This window comes from Canis lupus, chromosome X, assembly GCF_003254725.2.
Source record: "Canis lupus dingo isolate Sandy chromosome X, ASM325472v2, whole genome shotgun sequence".
Lineage (NCBI taxonomy): Eukaryota > Metazoa > Chordata > Mammalia > Carnivora > Canidae > Canis > Canis lupus.
In genome coordinates this window covers 45,551,691-45,559,644 of record NC_064281.1, presented here as the reverse complement: position 1 = coordinate 45,559,644, position 7,954 = coordinate 45,551,691, and positions in this window count along the sequence as shown.

Genomic DNA, 7,954 nt, shown 5'->3' with positions numbered 1-7,954 from the left:
CCTCTGATGCTGAAAAGCTTGATTATTAAAGCTTTGAAAAGGAAACTATTGAAAGGAAATAGTCCCACTATCAAACCTATTGAAAAGGAAACTAATGTAATGTTGCGTGTCGACTTTACTTCAATAAAAAGCTGTTTTGAGGCAAACCTAATCAAGACCAAAATACTCTTTTCCTGATACTCTAATCCTTATCTCAGCCACAAAAGCCTGCACAGTCTGTTCTTACTGGGGTCCACTTGGTTCCACCTGCTTCTAGACACCAGCCACAGCTGTAAGGTCAAAAACGTCTGAGGCCTGTGCTTTATAAAGCTGCTATTAAAAGCAGTCACCGGAACCCTGGGTGGCGCAGCGGTTTAGCGCCTGCCTTTGGCCCAGGGCGCGATCCTGGAGACCGGGGATCGAATCCCACGTCGGGTTCCCGGAGCATGGAGTCTGCTTCTCCCTCTCCCTCTGCCTATGTCTCTGCCTCTCTCTCTCTCTCTCTCTCTCTCTCTGTATGACTATCATAAATAAATAAAAATTAAAAAAAAAAGCAGTCACATGCCTGCAGACACTAATCATAATGTAAACTGTTACAAACTCCCAAAGTCTATGATGCACAGAGCCAGTGCTTTCCAGGGCTTCCCCTTATGGAAAGAAAGAAAGAAAGAAAAGCAAGCAAGCCAGTTGCAACACTGGCCACCACACTCCCGCAAAGAGAACTCCCTCCCTCAAATGTAATTCTAGATTTCAAATGTCAGTCTTGTATTCGTTTCTCAAGGTTTCTCTACTCATACATCATGGGGTCTCTCTGAAGGTTCTATAATCACATCACTCTCTCCCTTGAATTCCAAACTAATTAAGAAATAGAAACAGGAGTCAAAGAGCGATCTGAATATTGAGATTTATTGTTGACAAGACTGATTTGAAGAATGGATCTGTGGCCTGCAGCCTGAATCTGGTTTTCAACTTTTTCATCCCAAATCTAGATTTATCCACCTTCCTGAGGGATAGATAGGTCTGTACAGCAGAACCTTACTTCCGCTAAGTGGCGTTAGGATACAGCATGCTATAGGCAGTGGAGCTCTGAAAAATACAGAGCAGAGAGCTCAGCAGATGCTGAGCAATAAGCCCTCAAATTTTGTAATCTCACCAGTCACCTTGGGGAGAAAGTGGTAGTGAAAGAGGTGGGGTGGCACACAGTGGAGATGGGAAAGCTCTCTCCCCATCACTTCTGAGAGAGCAGAAATTTCTAGTTCACATGCGGATGGGAATACTAAAAAGGGAAACATCACATAACTAATAAATATGGTCAAAGGGGAGGGACCAAGAGAAGGGCTCCTTTGCCACAAAGGCCAGTGCTTTCTCCAGTGGTCAGCCTTACATATTCACGCCATGACTATAATAAATCAGAATGCGATAATATGTAGAAATTGGTGTTCCAGTGCCCAGGAGAAACACTGGAACATACTGGTTTCACTCCATGAATATCTCTTAAGATATTGACTTAAGAGACTTGACTGATTACTGTGGCCATATGGAAGGGAGAGAACTTTAGAGCTAATTTAAGCCTAGTTATTGGTGTGGGGTTTTTTGGTTTTTGTTGTTGTTGTTGTTGTTGTTTTTGTTTTTGCCCCAGATGGCAGAAGACATCAAGTCCAAATGCAAGACAGAGGATAAAAAAGAGCTTAAAACAGAACTTGCAAAATGGTAGCCTGCTGATCAATCCAGTCTACAGATGTGCTTGATCTGACCCCTAAGAATTTAAAAAGATATTTTTAAAATTACTTGTCAACATATAAGTTGGTAGAGTCTGTACAAAACCCCAGACTTTATGGCTTCTCTAGATTACTTTGAAGATTCCGGCCATGTGAATGTGCATTTCAGTAGGGCAAGATCAGCTGGACAGAGTAGCCATTGCTTCTTTCAGGAAGGGGCACAGTCCCCACCTAGGCTTTTGTAGGACCTACCTAGCTCCTGCCTACATTCCGGTTTGTGATCTCCGACTTAAATGGACCAGCATTAGCGATTGTTTGTGATCTGAAAAAAATGCAAATCACCCATCTCTGGGAGTGTTTAATCATGTCAGAGTGAGTATTTGGCAATGTGGAGAGTGCCAGGGAGGTGTGTGTCAAGAATCTGACCGTCCATCAGGAGGGGGAGGGATGAGAAGACATCAGTCTATGTAACGAGGATGGAGAAATTGTTATGAAAGGCAGGAGAAAAGGGGGCCACAGCCCACAGTGTGGAGAAGCAGGCTAGGCTGGAGCAGGTGACAGCGGGAGTCAATTACAGCCAAGTGTTGCTAGGGCAACTCAGTCTCCATGAGCAGCCTGGAGGGCCTCTGGCCCTCTCACTGCTAAGGCAGCTGATTTAGGAGGCCAGAGCTCTGAGGTCAGGGAGGCTTATGAGAAAAAAGATAAGGTTGCTGAAGCATTATCCTGGGTTAGGGCTCAAGCCTTGGTAGTGAGCACAGAGGGAGCCACAACACCCCACACAGAGCTACTGGTAGCCACTCTAAAGGCCTCTGGGGACGCCTGGGTGGCTCAGTGGCTGAGCATCTGCCTTTGGCTCAGGGCGTGATCCTGGAGTCCCAGGATAGAGCCCCACATCGGGCTTCCTACATGGAGCCTTGCTTCTCCCTCTGCCTGTGTCTCTGCCTCTCTCTCTCTCTCTCTCTCTCTCTCCCTCCCTTCCTCCCTCCCCTCTGTCTCTCATGAATAAATAATCTTAAAAAAATTAAAGGCCTCTGGAATTAGGAACCATTACGTCTCCATCCTTAAGGGCATTTCTTTCCAAAGTGCCGGTTGTAACTCATTGGTGAGCTATGCAATTAATTTAGTGGGACAAGACCAGCATTTCTTTAAATGAAAAAAAAAAGAATGCATTTTTTTAAACAATAGAGGGAACTGCACACAGTAAATACTGCTTTGTGAAACAGTGCTCTCAGATGTCTGTGTGCGTGCACATACTGAGTTGTGATGTCAAATATGTTTCTTACTCAGTTAAATTGGGCTCAAAAAAGTTTGAAAGCCTCTGTCACATGCTACAGAAGCAGTCACTGTGGCCAGTTGACTGGATGTGTCTCATTTGGCAGGTCTAGTGCTTTTTTTTTTCTCTTTTGCTTTTGTTGTTGTGAGCAAGAATGGCAGATGTAGGTCAATTATAACCTTCTAAGGAGGAGTCTCTGGAATCAGAAAAAATACAGGTAATGTTGAGACAGATGGCAAACAGGTTTTGAGGTGTAGCTTCTCAGAAGTGCAACTCCAATTGACTGCTTGATTCTCTCCCCACTGGGAGTGGTAGCACTGCAGGTGATGGTGCAGGTGATGTCAAAAGAAGAGCCGGCTCCAGAGTAATGGACCCAAATTATGTTTTTGTCTGGAATTTTCCAGGTTTTTTGTTTAAATTCCAGTTAGTTAACATACAGTGTCATGTTAGTTTCAGGTGTAGAATTTAGTGATTCAACACTTCCATGCAACACCCGGTGCTCATCACAGAAATCCTCCTTAATCCCCATCACCTATTTTACCCATCCCCCCCACCCATCTCCCCCTCTGATAACCATTAGTTCTCTATAGTTGAGAGTCTGTTTCTTGGTTTTCCTCTCTTTCCTCTTCCCTTATGTTTGTTTTGTTTCTTTAATTCCACATTTGAGTGAAATCACATGGTATTTGTCTTTCTCTGACTTATTTCGCTTAGCATAATACTCTCTAGCTCCATCCATGTCATTGCAAATGGCAAGGATTCATGTTTTTATGGCTGTGTCATAATCCATTATATATACATTCCACATCTTCTATATCCACTCATCAGTCAATGGACATTTGGGCTCTTTCAACTATTTGGCTGTTGTTGATAATGCTGCTATAAACATCGGGGTGCATGTATCCCTTCAAATCAGTATTTTTGTAACCTTTGGGTGAATACATAGTAGTGCAATTGCTGGCTCATGGGGTACTTCTATTTTTAACTTTTTGAGAAAACTCCATACTATCTTCCAGATTGCCTGCACCAGTTTGTATTCCCGTCAACATTATAAGAGGGTTCCCCTTTGTCCACATCCTTGCTAACACCTGTTGTTTCGTGTGTTGTTAATTTTGGCTATTCTGACTTGTGTGAGGTGGCATTTCATTGTAGTTTTGTGTTTCCTTGATGATGAGTGATGTTGAGCATCTTTTTATGTGTCGACCATCTGTGGCTCTTCTTTGGAAAAATGTCTTTTTTGTGTCTTCTGCCCATGTTTTAACTGGATTGTTTTTTGTGTGTTGAGTTGTATAAGTCCTTTATATATTTTGGATATTAACACTTTATCTGATATGTCATTTGCACATATCTTCTCCCATTCCATAGGTTGCCTTTTAGTTTTGTTGATTGTTTTCTTGGCTGTGCAGATTTTTATTTTGATGAAATCCCAATAGTTTATTTTTGCCTTCCTTTCCCTTGCCTCCAGAGACATATCTAGTAAAAAGTCGCTATGGTTGATGGCAAAGAGGTTACTGTCTGTGTCCTCTTCAAGAATTTTACTTGTTTCCTGTTTCACATTTAGGTCTTTAATCCATTTTGGTGTAAGAAAGTGGTCCAGTTTCATTCGTTTGCATGTTGCTGTCCAGTTTTCCCAATACCATTTGTTGAAGAGATTGTCTTTTTCCTGTTGCATATTCTTTCCTGATTTGTTGAAGACTAATTGGCCATATAGTTTTGGGTTCTTTCTGGGTCCTTCTCTGTTCTGTTGATCTATGTGTCTACTTTTGTGCCAGTGCCAGACAGTCTTGATGATTACAGCTTTGTAATATAAGTTGAAGTTCGGAATTGCGATGCCTCCAGCTTTGCTTTTCTTTTTGAAGATTGCTTTGGCTATTGGGGTCTCTTGTAGTTCCACATATATTTTAGGATTGTTCTAGCTCTGTGAAAAATGCTGTTGGTATTTTAATAGGGATTGCATTAAATGTGTAGATTGCTTTGGGTGATATAGACATTTTAACAATATTTGTTCTTCCAATCCATCAGGATGGAATGTCTTTCCATTGCTTTGTGTCATCTTCAATTTCTTTTATCAGTGTTTTTATACTTTTCAGAGTACAGGTCTTTCACCTCTTTGGTGAGGTTCATTCCTAGGTATCTTATGGCTTTTGGTGCAATTGTAAATGGGATTGATACTGTGATTTCTCTTTCTGCTGCTGCATTATTGGTATATAGAAATACAACAGATTTCTGTATGCTGATTTTATATCCTGTACCTTTACTGAATTCGTATTTAAGTGCTAGCAATTTTTTGGTGGTACCTTTTGGCTTTTCTATATAGAGTATCATGTCATATGCAAAGAGTGAAAGTTTGACTTCTTCCTTACTGATTTGGAAGCCTTTTATTTGTTTGGTTGATTGCTATGGTTAGGACCTCCAGTACCATGTTCAATAACAATGGTGAGAGTGCACATCTCTGTCTTGTTTCTGACCATAGAGGAAAAGCTCTGTTTTTCTCCATTGAGGATATTAGTGGTGGGTTTTTCATTTATGGCCTTTATTGGATTTAATTTGCTAGTATTTTATTGAGAATCTTTTCATCCATGTTTATCAGGGATATTGGCCTGTGGTTCTCTTTTTTAGTGGAGTCTTTGTCTTGTTTTGGTATCAGGGTAATGTTGGCCTCATAGAATGAGTTTGAAATTTTCCCTTCCTTTTCTACATTTTGGAATAGTTTGAGAAGAGTAGATATTAACTCTTCTTTAAAAGTTTGGTAGAATTCCCCTGTGAAGTCATCTGGCCCTGGACTTTTGTTTGTTGGGAGATTTTTGATTACCTATCCAATTTCCTTGCTGGTTATTGGTCTGTTCCAGTGTTCTATTTCTTCCTGTTTCAGTTTTGGTTGTTTATATGTTTCTAGTTTATCCATTTCTCCCAAGTTGTCCAATTTGTTGGCACATAATTGCTCATAATATTCTAATTGTATTTCTGTGGTGTTGTTATTTCTTATTTCTCCTCTCTCATTCATGATTTTATTTGGGTCCTTTCTCTTTTCTTTTTGATAAGTCTGGCCAGGAGTTTATCAATTTTATTAATTTTTTTCAAAGAACCAGTTCCTGGTTTCATTGATCTGTTCTACTGTTTTTTGTTTGTTTCTATGTCATTTATTTCTGCTCTAATCTTTATTATTTTCCTTCTGCTGGCTTTAGGCTTTGTTCATTGTTCTTTTAATAGATCTTTAGGTGTAAGGTTAGGTTATTCATTTGAGATTGTTCTTGCTTCTTGACCTAGGCCTGTGTTGTTATATACTTTGGAATTTTACAAATATTTTAGGAGTTACCTCATTCCCATAACTTTCTTTTCATGTCCCACATTGTTGGTACCCTACCCAATGGCCACCCTTTGGTTTCTTCCTCCCTAATACACCCCCATTTCTGTTCATAATTAGGGCAACCCTGGACTTCATGGGAGCTGGGATCTCAAATGAGACCTACAAAATGCCAGCCCCCAATTTTTATTATATTCAGAAGACATCACAATTAGTCAGTTAACTTGTTATAAAAGTTTCTACATGTGTAACCTCAATTTCTGCACTTAGTTTGTCGTGGACTGGTAACCAACAGTTTGTAGACTAGCATCAGCCCAGGAACCAGATTATGAGTGGCACTGGTCTGAGCCAACTAATCATGGTAATTATATTTCCCTTGTCAAATGATTGGTTTGGGCATGGACAAGAAACATGATTTCTGGCCACTAAGATAAGAGGTAATGTCTACTGGAGACACCTGAGAAAAGTTTCTCTTGGTCTTAATAAGGGACACAGTTATTATCTTTCCTCAAGCCTCTTGATGTTAGTGTATGACCATGTTTTGGAGTAGCTTCAGCCATCTTGGGGTCATAAAGTGAAGGACCAATAGGCTGAGGATAGTGGAACAGGATGGAGGGACACTGCATTCTTTTTTTTTTTTTTTTTTTTTTTTTTTTTTTTTTTTTTTTAAATTTTCATTTATTTATGATAGTCACAGAGAGAGAGAGAGAGAGGCGCAGAGACACAGGCAGAGGGAGAAGCAGGCTCCATGCACCGGGAGCCCGATGTGGGATTCGATCCCGGGTCTCCAGGATCGCGCCCTGGGCCAAAGGCAGGCGCCAAACCGCTGCGCCACCCAGGGATCCCCGGGACACTGCATTCTTAATGATGTTGCTGAGCTGATGAATTACCTACTCTTGAATCCTTCTATATCTGGGAGATAATAAAATAGCCTTATTGGTTGATCCACTATGTGTTGGTTTTGCTGTTAAGTGCAACTGAAAGAATTCTAATTGATGCACCTTGCAGGACATAACAGGGTTAACTAGTTTGGGTACAGAGGCCTATCTGTACTTAGGATATTTTATAGTGAGCTTAGAATTCCCAGAAGAAATTCTAAGGATAAAATATAGTTAAATAAAGCTGCAGTTGTGTACTGACCCACTAGACATAGCAGGTATCAGTCTCAATCTAGCATTAATTTTCTTTGTATTTTAATTTTAAATTCACATACAGTAAATTTGATTTTCTTGTATCTAGTTCCATGAATTTTAACAAATGCAGAGATTCATGTAACCACCACCATAATAAGGTTACAGAATAGTTCCATCATCCCATAAAAACTCCATCATGCTATTGTTTTGACATCACACCCTTTCCTCATTCCTAACCACTGATCTGTTCTCTATCACTATATTTTTGATCTTTCAAAAATGTTATATAAATAGAAGCAAACAATACATAACATTTTGAAATCGTCTTCTTTCATTCAGCACAATGCTTCTGAGATTCATCCAAGCCATTGACATTCATTCCTTTTTACTGCTGAGTAGTATTCCATTAGATGACCATATCACAATTTATCCATTCATTCCTTAAAGGATATTTGGGTTGTTTCCAAGTTTCAGTAATTATGAGTAGAACACTTTTAAAGTTTTTATGTACAAAATCTGTACATAAATAAAAACACAGGTTTTTATTTCT